Raw genomic sequence first — 13,515 nt, forward strand, 5'->3', positions numbered from 1 at the left:
ACAATATCGTGCTCTGATTTCTGTATCTCTTCCTAAAGCCTAGCATAGGACCTCTTGCCTAGTAGCTTCTTAATATATATTTGGGATGAAGAAGAAAAAGAAGAAGTAAGAGGAGGTAGATTCTAAGAATGGTATAGCAACTGTACTACGGTTTCTCCTTTCTTGAAGGAATCCCCCTGCTACTCTCAAAAGCCTTGGGCTCCAGCCAACAGTGCCCACTTGCTGTGTGGGAGATGAAAATGAGAGGTGGGCGGGCAATGCATTTCTAATTTTCTGCATGGATGCCTTAGTTACTATTAAGATATTGTCAAAGGGAAGTAATTTCAAAGAAGAGAATCTAGCCTGATTAAGAAGTTCGATTAAGATTGACTTCTGAGAATATTAAAAGCTCAGAGGAAAAAGAAAAGATGAAGATTAGGAGCCTTTAAAGGAACCCTCAGATATCAGAATACCAGAGGACAGCTGCTCATTGGAGTAACACAGAGCTTTTATGTTGACACCTTTTATGTTAGCAATCACAACACAAGTATGCATTGTCTTTCCACTCAAGGCCACGCACAACCATGTTAGCTGGGATTCTAATAAGCTTGGGGTCTCCACTCAGTGCCCCCCTGCTTACCTTTTCTCTTTCTGGACCATGCACGACTTAGGCCCTAATCATAGCACAGGGAACTTAACTGAGTTTGCTACCCTAGATATCCTGAATTAATTTTTTCTCTACTTATAGATCTGCTGAGACAAAAGTAACCATCCCAACTACCCTCTCATTTAAACAAAAGATAGATTTACTTTTAACCAAGCATATTACCATATGCCAAGCTCCTAGCTTGTGGAGTGCAAACTGTCCAATTCCTCTAAACATCCTCCCCTTCCAACCAGTGCTGCCCTGTAGTGGATGTTCTGGCATTTGGCATAAGGAATGAAGTCAAGAAAGGATCTTAACAACTCCTCTTCTGGAGAGATCTTGGGAGGAGATCCTATAGGAATTCTCTAGGGAAGGCTGACATATAGATCCATACTCTCTGACTTCTACAAAGCCTATCTATTTCTCTGTCTAGATTTTATATCTTTGACAGCATTTGGAAGCTGTTACTCAAATGGACTCTAGCCACGCATTCTCTGGTCAGTTCAAATGTACTCAAAGTGCTCTTAACACTAGCAAGTAAGAAGAAAGCTGTGAGGCTGGCAATGCCAGAACCACAGCTGGTAGGAATGCCCAAAAAACTTTATTTCAGTTAAAACATTGGGCATCCCTGGCAGGGACAGGAGCTAGGAAACTGGAATTACCAGGAAACTTCAAGGTCCTTTTCATTTCGTTTTCTTCCTAATTTTATTTCAGGGTTAGAAACAAGGTCTTGAGTTTCAAAGTCCCACAGTTTTACAGAAAAAGGGGAAATGGCACTGTCATCCTAGGAGTCTACAGTGACAAATGGAAAGCTTTTTTGTTACTATACACATGTAGTGCTCAAATTTATGGAGTATCTCACTTGGTGAAGGAGAGCAATAAAATCTTCCTCAATTTACTCAGAAAAATGTGAACCCAGAAATGATAACAGTTTGCAACCTGCCACATACTGTCCCCACTCATGTAATAATCTTTTGCTCTTAGAAACCCCGAAGAGGGGGCACCTCGATGGCTCAGTCAGTTAAGCATCTGACTTTAGGTCAGGTCACAATCTCGGGGGAGGGGGGGTCCAACCCCCATATCAGGCTCTGTGCTGACAGCTCAGACTGAAGTCTGATTCCAATTTTGTGTGTCCCTCTCTCTGTCCCGCCACTCCCCCTTTCTCAAAAATAAATAAACATTTTAAAAAACCCTAAAGAGTGGATATGTTTGAGAAATGAGAGTACAGGCCAGAAATACATAATATGCCTTGGAATTAGACAGTAGAAGCGGGTTAGGTTCTAATGTTACGTCCGCTTTTCTGAACACAGTAAACCCCCCAATAATTCTAAGTTAACAGTTTTGGGTTTCTTGTGGATGCATGCATATGTGGTGTGGTGTGGTGTGGTGTAGTATGTGTGTTTTGGTCAACTTTAAATAACTTTTATTTTTTTCTTATTTCCTTTTTTTTAAGATTTCATTTTAAGCAATCTCTACACCCAGCATGCAGCTCAAACCCTCAACCCCAAGATCAAGAGCTGCATGCTCCACTGACAAAACCAGACAGGCACCCCCACTTGTCTCTCATTTATAAAAAAAAAATGAAGAATTATTGTAGATACATTAGAAAGAAGAGAGAAGAAAAAAGTGAAAAAATAAAAACCCCACTCACAGAAGTAGTTAAGATTTAACATCTTGGAGTACATCCTGTCAGTGTGTTACATTTTGTTCTTTTAAGCATAAGAAGCCCATTTCATTCCATCTTTCTTAACAGTGTTCTTCACTAAAACATGAAATGGCTGTTTTTAAGCCCATTTTTAATATCTCCACAGTAGATCCAAGGGAGTAAGAAGATGGGACAAGTCGTCCACACATATTTGCATGTGCACAGAGAGTCAAAGAGAACATTCTGGCTTAAAACAGCTTAAAAATGAGACTTTAAATATGGTGACCTGAATAGTCAGTTCCTTTGCACTCAATTCATGCTTCTTTTACATATTCAATTAAAATAACAATGTAGGGATAAAGTCACAAGGCCAAAGAGAATGGGGAAAGGGCAAGAAATTTTGAAAAGATAGAAACCAAATGGTCAAATACTAAGAGACTTAGCAGAACAGAGAAAAACATGGGAGACAACACAGAAGCAAGCTGAACCGATCCTTGGAACTCCAACATCTAAAAATGAGGTTGTAGATGAGGCTAAAAATAGAAGAGTTTATTGAAAATCTGTCTAATAGGCAGCAGGAACCAACAGTATGGTGGTCTCCAGCTCCCTACCCGCCCCACCACAAAAAGCTCTCTTTGCCCATTTCCGAGGTATAAATGCCCCACCATGACCAGGAATATAACAGTACTGAACACAGAACTGGGATGTGACAGGCACACTCGTCTATAGAGAACTGGCTCAAGGCGGCTCCATCACACCTCTAGTCTGACCCTTGTAGGCAGTAGAAGAATTATCCTTCTCCTTCGTAGCTAAGGAATGGCTACTTATTTTCTGAAGACATCTAGAGAGAGCCATAGGACTCAAGACCCAAGGCTCAATTAAAGAGAAGGTGCAACACTGAAAAAAAGAGACGACATGGAAATGCATTCATGGTACAGTCCCCTTGTCTTCTTGGTTTCCAGAGCTTCCCACTGGCTGGAGCGTGGAGAATTCCTTTCTAGGGAAGCAGAAACCCAAGAAGGAGGGCCTATAGATGAGGCTTTTGAAGGGTTCTGCAGTGAAACAGCCCAGCCATACGACTCCAGAGTGAAGCTCATAACTGAGATGCTTCCCTCTCCCCAAGAGATTCCAGTCAGCTTTTCAGTGCATCACTGTCAATGGATAGAAAATCATATTGGTGTTGGCACTATTCGTATTGCTATTCTGAAACTACTGTGTAAAAGGTGGAGCAAAATACACGCATGATTGTGAGACACTCTGCCATCCTCTATGTCTTTGAGATTCAGAGTTCTTGATACAAAAGAAAGAAAATTAAATGTAACAAAGAAGGAGTTAAACCCTCACAATTATGGTCAATTGATTTTTGGCAAAGATTTCAAGGCAAATCAATAGAGAAAGAAAAGTGCCAAGACGACTGCATATTCATATGCCAAGAATATAAACTTTGATTCACACTTCATGCCATGTATAAAAGGTAACTCAAAATAGATCACATACCTAAATGTCAGAGCTAAAACTACAAAACTTCTAGAACAAAACATATAAGGTAATCTTTGTGACTGTGGATTAAACAAATATTTCTTAGATAATGACACCAAAAGCAAAATCTGTAAAATAAAAATTTGATGAATTAAATATTTTTATAAGTTTTCTCAAAATTAAAATCACTCTTCAAAACATACTGTTAAATAATGAAAAGCCAACACAAATTGGGATAAAATATTTGTAACCCATATCTGATAGAGTTTGTATTCAGGATGTAAAAGGAATTCTTGAACTCAATAAGAAGGCAAACTCAATTTTTAAAATGGACAAAAAATTTGAATAGAAAGAAAATTAAATATATATATGTTTGATAAGCATACAAAAGATATTCAACATCAGTAATCATCAACGAAAAGACAAACTGAAACCACAGTGAGATACTACTACGCAACTAGAAACAGCTAAACTCAAAAACACTGTATCAACTAATAGCCAGGACATAGAAAAACTGGATCTCCTATATTTTGCCAGTGGGGGAACAGCTTGGGAACTTTGGTCAACCAATGTGGCAGTTTCTGAAAAACTTAAATATAAACTCACTATAAAACCCAGTAAGTGCATCCTTGGGTATTTACTCACGAGAAATGAAAACTTATGTCCCTTCAAAGATGAGAGTGACCACAGCAGCATTATTCATAATTGCCCCAAACTGGAAACAATCCAATATCCATCAACTGGTAAATGAACAAAATGTGGTATATCCGTACAGTGGAATGCTAGTCAGTAACAGAAAGAAATGGATTAATTTTACATACCATGACATGAATGAGCCTCAAAAACATTATGCTAAGTGAAATAAGTAGATACAAATGACTGCATATATTGTATGAGGTAAATGGAATTTCCAGAAAAGTGAATTTATAGAGAAAGAAAACACATCAATGGTTGCCCAGGACGGGAGTTGGGGCAGTGATTGCCCACAAGAAGACATGAGGGAATTATTAGGGTTGACAGAAATGTTTGAAAGCTAGATCATGATGGTAGTTGCACAACTCTGAGCACTTATTAAAAACCATTTGGGGCGCATGGGTGGCTCAGTCGGCTAAGTGTTCAACTAGGCTCAGGTCATGATCTCAGGCTTTGTGGGTTCAAGCCCCGCATCGAGCTCTGTGCTGAACACTTGCTCAGAGCCTGAAGCCTGCTTCAGATTGTGTCTCCTTCTCTCACTGCCCCTCCCCGCTCATGCCCTGTCTCACTCTCTCAAAATTAAATAAATGTAAAAAATTAAATAAATAAATCATTTAATTGTATGCTTACAGTGAGTGAATTTTAGATGTATAAATTATACCTCAATAAAGCTGTTAAAAGATAAAGAGAGTGACACCAAGGCATATTTAAAATGGGAGTAAAAATGGGGGTGCCTGGGTGGCTCAGTCAGTTAAGTGTCCAACTCTTGATTTCTGCTGGGGTCATGATCTCATGGTTCGTGGATTCAAGCCCCGCATCAGGCTCTGTGGTGACAGTACGGAGCCTGCTTGGAATAGTTTCTCTCTCTCCCTCTCTTTCTGCCCCTTCCCTACTTGCACACACACACTTTTCTCTCTATCTCTCCCATCTTTCTCTCAAAAATAAATAAATAAACTTTTAAAAAAAGAATCAACTGTAGTGTCTAGCACAAAACTATGGTAATGAATCTAGAAAGAAATATAAAGAAGTGATTATTATCCCCCATTTTCATTTTATACTTATTCTGAATGCTCTTAATGTTCCACCATCCTATGGGTAAAAAAAGACGGCCTATTAACAGATGGAGTTTTAGAACTACCTGTTCCTAGGGGATGTCCTGTTTTCTGCGAAATCTTCCATAGTCAATTCAGGAAATCCATACAAGTGTCTCATTGGACCCATTAACTGAACTCTAATCTCCAATTATCTCATAGAATCAACTATGTTCTCCCTCTCATTGTGCAGCTCCCTTTGTTAACCTTTTTTAAGCTACAAGCTATAAAACAAACTGTGTGGGGTGCTAGGGTGGCTCAGCAGTTAAGTGTCTGACTCCGTTTCAGCAAGCCACATGTCAGGCTCTGTGTTGATAGCGTAGAGACTGCTGGCATTCTTTCTCTCCCTCTTTCTCTCTGCCTGCCCTTCCCTGGTGCACATGTAAGCACTCTCTCTTTCTCACTCTGTCTCTCTAAATAAATAAGCATTTATAAAAAGATTTTTAAAAAACTATGTAATATTGGTGATTCTACAGATGAGATAAAACTAGTGCCGTACAATATTTGGGGCACCTGGCGGGCTCCGTCAGTAGAGCGTATGACTCCTGGTCTCAGGTCATGAGGTCACGCCCCATATTGGATGTAGAGATTACTTAAAAAAAATAAAAAATAAATAAAACTGATATTGTACACTATACAGATAAACAGCAAAAGCTATGCTAATAATTTATATGTTTAGTTTTTCTCTACTTAGACTGATATGAATTGGAAAACAAAAAATACTACGAAGATTCAAGAGAAAGCCAATGGAAGAAAAAATTCTTCATATTTTAGCTCCTTTAACACTTTTTTCCAGCTTTTTCAAATGTAAGAGATCTTACACTTTCATTTGGCAGTGAGTCCTACAAACTGTGGAACTAGCCCTGATTGAAGGTGCCATTTTGATTAACACAACGGTGTGCATGTCCGACAAGTGAGATCAGACACCAATAGGTGGAAAAGGACTCCAAGATCTTGATTTTTTTTCCTAAGACCCTGGGACTTATGTATGGATCTGCTCCCTCCATCTGCAGAGTGCAGGACAAGGGTGAAAATGGAACGCCCTCTATGATACGGCTGAATATCAGAAGTTGCAAGAAAGGTTAACAAACTCTTAAATAAAATAGGGAAGTTCTGCCCTCTCACCTTGAAAAAATATTCCTTCAAAACAATCAGTAGGCAAGATGCAAATTTAGATGTCTAAGACTTCTTAAAATTCTGTTCCAGTTTGTGAAGATGTAGGGATTGCTCACCCTGGTCCCCAGTTCCTGGCTGTGACGTGATCCCATTTTCTTTCCACGTTTAGTTTCATCTCATACCAGAAGGGCCACAGGCTAATGTGTGTGGACACCATAGCTTACACATTCAACTCCAGCCCCCTTCCCCCCCAGGAACAACCACCCCCTGCCTTCTTCGCAGACCTAACCACACAGAGACTTAATCATATAGACAAAGGCCAGGTCAGATATAAAAATAGAACTTGGACCCACAACCTGCCCAGAAGACCAACCCCCTTATCAACAATAAACAACCCACCTAGGCAGCCTGCTACATGTCAGATGTGTAGAAAGTCACGTTGCTACCTTCAGTGACAATACAGGATGCTAAACAAAATCCTCTGTAACAACTGAACTCAAGTGGCCAAGACATGATTAACAACTGAAAGCTTCCCTAATTTTTGTCCCCACTTCCAGCTTAGGTCTAACCAGAGAAAGCCCAGTAATGCACACCTAGTCAATCACATAGGATGCCTCCAGCTTCCCCAGACCAAGAGCCTCAAAGCAAGGTATACCAGGAACCTCCCCTTTTCCCTGCTATAAAGGTTTCCCACTCCTCGGTATGCCTTTGAGTCTCTGCCAAACACGAGTGATGATGGCTGACTCCCTTGCTAATTTAAGTGTAGAGTAAGTGAGACTTTGTTTTTCTCATTTGATTGGTCCCCATTTATTTCTACAACACACACTGGCCGCACGGTCCACAGGCAGAATTGACCTGGAGAAGAGACCTACCAAGTCCTGGGAACAGGAGCCAACAATGCTGAGGCCCTAGCTGTCTGAAACATTTCTAGAAAGGGAGAGTATGGGATTCGGGTGGGTGAATCTCCCCAGCCCATGACTCCTTGTCTTCTGAGCAGGGACACAGCAAAGAGCCCTAGCCAGTCTCTCCAAAGCACAAGGCCCAGGGCAGGAGCCCTCCCCCAGGTCTAAGCAAAGTTCTCTTTCTGTACCACTCTGCAGCAGACCTGTGGGGGAGACTGGCTATTTTTTTTTAAGATCAGAGGGTAAGTGCTTGATGTCAAAATTAGGCTGACTTAAAGAAAATAAATCGTCTTTTACCTAGGCGTCCAAGAGTGCTTCAGAATCCATCTGAATTTTTACGACAGTCTCAGAATTCTTGATGACTGCCCCTGAGTCCAGACAGTGCCTTCCGCAGACAATTCTCCCTGTGCTGGTGTGAGCTGGGTGCAGCCAGACCTGTGAGCAAGACCAGGTGTCCTCACAGTGCTGGACACTGTGCAGGGAGTGCAGCCCTGCGACTCTGCACACGTGGGGCAGTCTCTCTGTTTCAGGTTTCCACTTTGGTAAACGGCTTCCTTCACATCTCCACTCTACCCCTCCCAAAGCTTCCATTTGAACCCTTTCCTCAACATTGAACATGCCAAGGCTTTCCTCATAAAACCACAGCATCAGCCCATTTTGGTGCAATTCAGGTTTCAGTCCCCAAAGCCCTGTGGGACTACAAATGCATTAAAGAAAAAAAATATTCAGATGCTCGTTAAACACAGCAAGGTGAACTATTCAAGAGAAACTATTGCAACCGGGGTTTTGCAGTAGAGGAGAGAAACTGGACTCTCCCAAATACAAATACAAATACAAATACAAATACAAAAAGGACAAGTGGAAATTTAGAGCCAAGAGGGAAGGAAGTCAGTGGATGGAAAATTACCAAGATAAAACATCAAGGCTGGGAGATTCTTGCTAGACCAACTAGACAGGATTCTTGTTGAAGGCAAGGTAAGATATTGACGGTGGGAATAAGGAATTTTATCAGCTATCAAGGATGAAAGATTTTTGCTAAACTAATCCAAGAGAATTCTTGGTAAAACTGGACTAAGCAGCCCGAGGACAGATCCCAGGGTCAGAGCCTAGTCAAAAGGAGGATGCAGAAGAGCCTGACTCAGGTTTTGTCAAAGAATGAGTCTTTGTCAAGTGAGTTTCACTCACCTTTTTATTTTTGACAAAGTTTACACACACACACACACACACACACACACACACACACACACACAGTATAAAATTGATGTTTTTGTATATGTAAAATAATTACCACAAACTAATTAACATATTCATCACCTTCCATAGTAACATTTTGTATATGTGTATGATGTGAATACTTGAGATCTACGCTCAGTATTTTTAAAAAAAAATTTTTAATGTCTATTTATTTTTGAGAGAATGAGACAGAGTGTGAGCAGGGGAGGGACAGAGAGAGAGGGAGACACAGAATCCAAACCAGGCTCCAGACTCTGAGCTGCCAGCACAGAACCCGACACGGGGCTCAAACTCATGAACCGTGACATCATGACCTGAGCCGAAGTCGGACACTCAACCGACTGAGCCCCTCGGGTGCCCCTACTCTCAGCAATTTTAAGTACACAGTGCATTACTGTTAACTCTTTAGTCATCATGCTGTACATTAGGTCTCCAGGATGCATTTATCTTATGACTGAAAGCTTGTAGCCTTTGACCAACATCTCCCCCATTTCCTCAATCACAGCCTCTGGCAACCACCATTCTACTCTCTGTCACTAGGAGTGTGACTTTAATTCCATATATAAGTAAAGTCATGCAATATTTGTCTTCATGTTTCTGGTTTATTTCCTTTACCATAATATCTTCAAGTTTATCCATGTTGATGGTAAGGATTCTTTCTTTTTTTAAGACTAAATAATATGCCATTTATATATACACTCCACATTCTCTTTATCTATTTATCTGTTGATAGACACTTAGCATGTTTCCATATCTTGTCTACTGTGACTAATGCTTCGATGAATATAAGAGTGCAGATACCTCTTCCTAATTTTATTTCCTTTGACTCTATACTCAGAAATGGGACTATAAAGTAGTTCTATTTTTAATTTTTTTATGAATCTCTATTCTATTTTCTTTTTAAATTTATTTTGAGAGAGAAAGAGAGAGAGCCTGCATGTGGGGGGGAGGGGCAGAGAGAGAATCCCAGGCAGGCTCCATGCTTAGTGCTGAGCCCAATAGGGGGCTGGATTCCACAAACCATAGATCATGACCTGAACCGAAATCAAGAGTGAGATGCCTAATCGACTGAGCCACGCAGGTGCCCCATATACTATTTTCTATAGTGACTGCATCAATTTATATTTCCACCAACAAAGCACAAGGATTCCCTTTTCTCTAAATCCCCACAAACACTTGTTCTCTTTTGTCTTTTTGAGAGCAGCTATCCTAATAAGTATGAAATAATATCTCATTGTGCTGCTGATTTACATTTCTCTGATGACTGGTGATATGAGCATATTTTCATATACCTATTGGCCATTTGTAGGTTTTCTTTGGAAAATGTCTATTCAGGTCATTTGCTCATTTTTATATCACATAGGGTTTTTTTGTTTTTTTTGTTTTTTATTTTTTTGCTATTGAGTTGTACTAGTTTCTTATATATATTGGATATCAATCCCTTTATCAGCTGTATGGCTTATAAATATTTTCTCCCATTCCACAGAATGCCTTTTCACTTGTTGATTCTTTCCCTTGCCAAGCAGAAACTTTTTGGTGTGATGTAGCCCCACTTTGTTTATTTTTGCTTTTGTTGCCTGTGCTTTTGGTATTGCAAAAAGCCATCTCCAAGACCAATGTCCAGGAGCTTTTCCTGTATGTTTTCTTCCACTAGTTGCACAGTTTCATGTCTTACATGTAAGTCTTTCATCCATTTTGAGGTAACTTTTTCATGTGGCGTATGGTAAGGGTCCAATATCATTCATTGCATGCGGATGTCTATTTCTCTGAACATCATGTATTGAAAAGACTACACTTTCCTCATTATATATTGGTGACTTTGCCAAAAATTAGCTCAAATATGCATGGGTTTATTTCTGGGTTTTCTATTCTGTTCCATTGTTTGTTTTTATGTGAATACCAGATTGTTTTAAGTCACCATGACTTAGTAATATAATTTGAAATCAGAAAGTGTGCTATCTCCAGGTTTATTCTTTTTTCTCAGGATTATTTTAGCTATTTATGATCTTTACTGGTCCCATACAAATTTTTGGATTTTTCTTTCTGTGAAAAATGTTACTGAAATTTTCATAGTGGCTGCACCAATCTATGGATCATTTTGGATAGAATGGATAAAATTTTTTTAAATTTTTGAGTCTTTCAATCCATGAACACAGGATATCTTTCCATTTATTACATTTTCTTGAATTTCTTTCATCAATGTTTTATAGTTTTCACTAAACAGATCTTTCACCTCATTGGTTAAATTCATTTCTAAGTATTTTACTGTTTTAGTATTATTATAAGTAGGATTGTTTTCTTACTGTCTTTTCGGATAGTTTGTAAAAATTTTTTAATGTTTATTTATTTTTGAGAGAGAGAGACAGAGTGTGAGCAGGGGAAGGGCAGAGACAGAGGGAAGACACAGAATCCAAAGCAGGCTCCAGGCTCCAACCTGGCAGCACAGAGCTCGATGCAGGGCTCTAACTCGCGAACTGTGAGATCATGACCTGAGCCAGAGTCAGATGCTGAACCAACTGAGCCGCCCAGGCGCCCAGGGAGTTTGTTAGTGTTTAGAAACACAACTGATTTTTGCATGTTGATTTTGTTATCCTGCAACTTTACTCAATTCATGCATTAGTTTTAAGAGTTCTCTGGTAGAGTCTTTTAGAATTTTCCATGTATCAGATTGTCATCTACAACAGAAATGGTTTTATTGGCAGCACAGGCTAGTGACAGAAATCAGGGCCCAATTTGGGCTCAAGAGCAGCCACAAGGGCCTGGGTTGTGAGCTTGTACTCAGCAGCTGCAGGAGCTAGCTTGAGTGCAAGCGCATAGTGAGTACAAGTGATGGGAGTCAGGGCCAGCAGTGTGCAAGGATCTGACTGCAGTTGCTAGCTGAAAGTGTGTAGCCGTGCAAGCCTGTATCAGGAGTTCGGCCCACATTCCGGTGCACCAGCAGCGATAGGGACCTGAGATGTTTATGTGCATCGTGTGGTTGTTAGGGGTTAGCCACAGGCACACACATGGTGCTGGGGTGTTGGATGTGGGGGCCTGGACTGGCATCATAAACACGAACAGCCAGAGGCCAAGGCTGGCTGTTGCAATAGAGTGAGTAACAGAGCTCAGAACCCAGGTTGTCCCTAGGAATTCTGGCAGAGGGTGGGCATGGAAAGGGACTCAGGCAGCTGGAATATTTAAATGCAAAAACTTGTGGAGCATTCAGTGGTGAAATCACAGGGGATCCATGATGGCTCTGATGTCCATTGGTTTCTTCAGTAGCAAAAGATGCTGAAGCCTTCTGGGGAGCAGTCCCCTGGGATTCGAAATGGAGTCCACAGTGATGAAATCTAGTGAGGGACCCCAGCATCCACAAGAACTATCGAAGAATTCAGTATCAAAGAGGTCGTGTAAGGCTACTCAGAACTATAATCATATCCACCCTGTGACTGAGAGTTACTGATAGCTCTGACCCCCTTCCTTGCTCCTGTCTCTATATGTCTCAGATACACCAGTCTCTGAGGAAGATGAAACCAAGCTCATCCTTTATCCAAAAGGCTAGGGAAGCTGGGAGCTCACTCCAGCGAGAAGAATCTCCTCTGACCAGGGACTGCCTCTTGGCAGTCTTGCCCAGTGCCAGTCTGGAGGCTGGGATGATGCATGCAAAATGAAACTACTCTTCCAACCTATTTTGTGTAGTCATTCCAAAGTTTTTGCTCAATTGTGTTGCTGAAGCTTCTTAAGTATACTCCTGCACTCCCCCAGAGCTATTCTTTTCATGGATAACTGTTGAACTGTTATCTTTATGGGGAGATAGAGGCCGGTGTCTCCTACTCTGTCATCTTGGCCACATCACTGGACGTGACTCTCTCTTTTCACTTTCTGTTCTGCATTAGATTGTGGGCCTACCCAGAAGCTATTGCTACCAAAGTCATCCCCTTCCCCTCTCTTCCACTGTGCAGGGAAAGCCCAGGCCCTGGAGGCAAGGAGACCAGAGTTTGAATCTGGGCTCCAATACTTACAGTTATAGGATCTTTTGTAAATCATCTGCCCTCGTTTAAATCATTTATCCTTACTCATGCCATGTCCACATGTACAAAATGGACTGATAATGTCTTATTGAACAACCGATGTTTGTGTTGGAGGTGGCTATGTTATAATGACTGGCATGGAGTAGGTGATCTATAAATATTTACTCCTGCTACTGCTACTATTGTAGTTATTGTGTGTCCTTTTACTGGACTTCTGTTAGTGCTATCTGATTCCATGTGCTGCTTAGTTCCTGTCAAAATGTTGCTAAACAAGGGTATCAGATTGTGCATTTATGCAGCTAAGAGAGAATTTTGCACCCCCCCCCACACACACACTGCATGTCAGGAACAATCTGGCATTGACAGAAAGAAAGATAATGATACCCAATGGGTCGTTTTCATTTCTAATTTCAGCCACTCTATGGTTCTGCGATTACTATAGCCAACTAATCAACTAAACATAATTATGCACTATTCCAAACGTATTATGAAGTAATAAGGCCTTTATTTTTCATTGTGCCCTGAATGCTTGTATCGTTAAAGATGTAAAAACAGAATTTAATTTGGGCTCCCAGAATGGAAAGTCAAAGGAATGAAAGAGAAGATTAAAAGGGCCTAGTTGGGTTCTTTTTTTTCCTTTTGAGCTCTGAAGTATATAAACACCTGCACCTGTACGAATTTTAAAAGCATGTCAATAGCCTCACAGCTCCTGGATCATACC

This window comes from Suricata suricatta, chromosome 1 (assembly GCF_006229205.1).
Source record: "Suricata suricatta isolate VVHF042 chromosome 1, meerkat_22Aug2017_6uvM2_HiC, whole genome shotgun sequence".
Lineage (NCBI taxonomy): Eukaryota > Metazoa > Chordata > Mammalia > Carnivora > Herpestidae > Suricata > Suricata suricatta.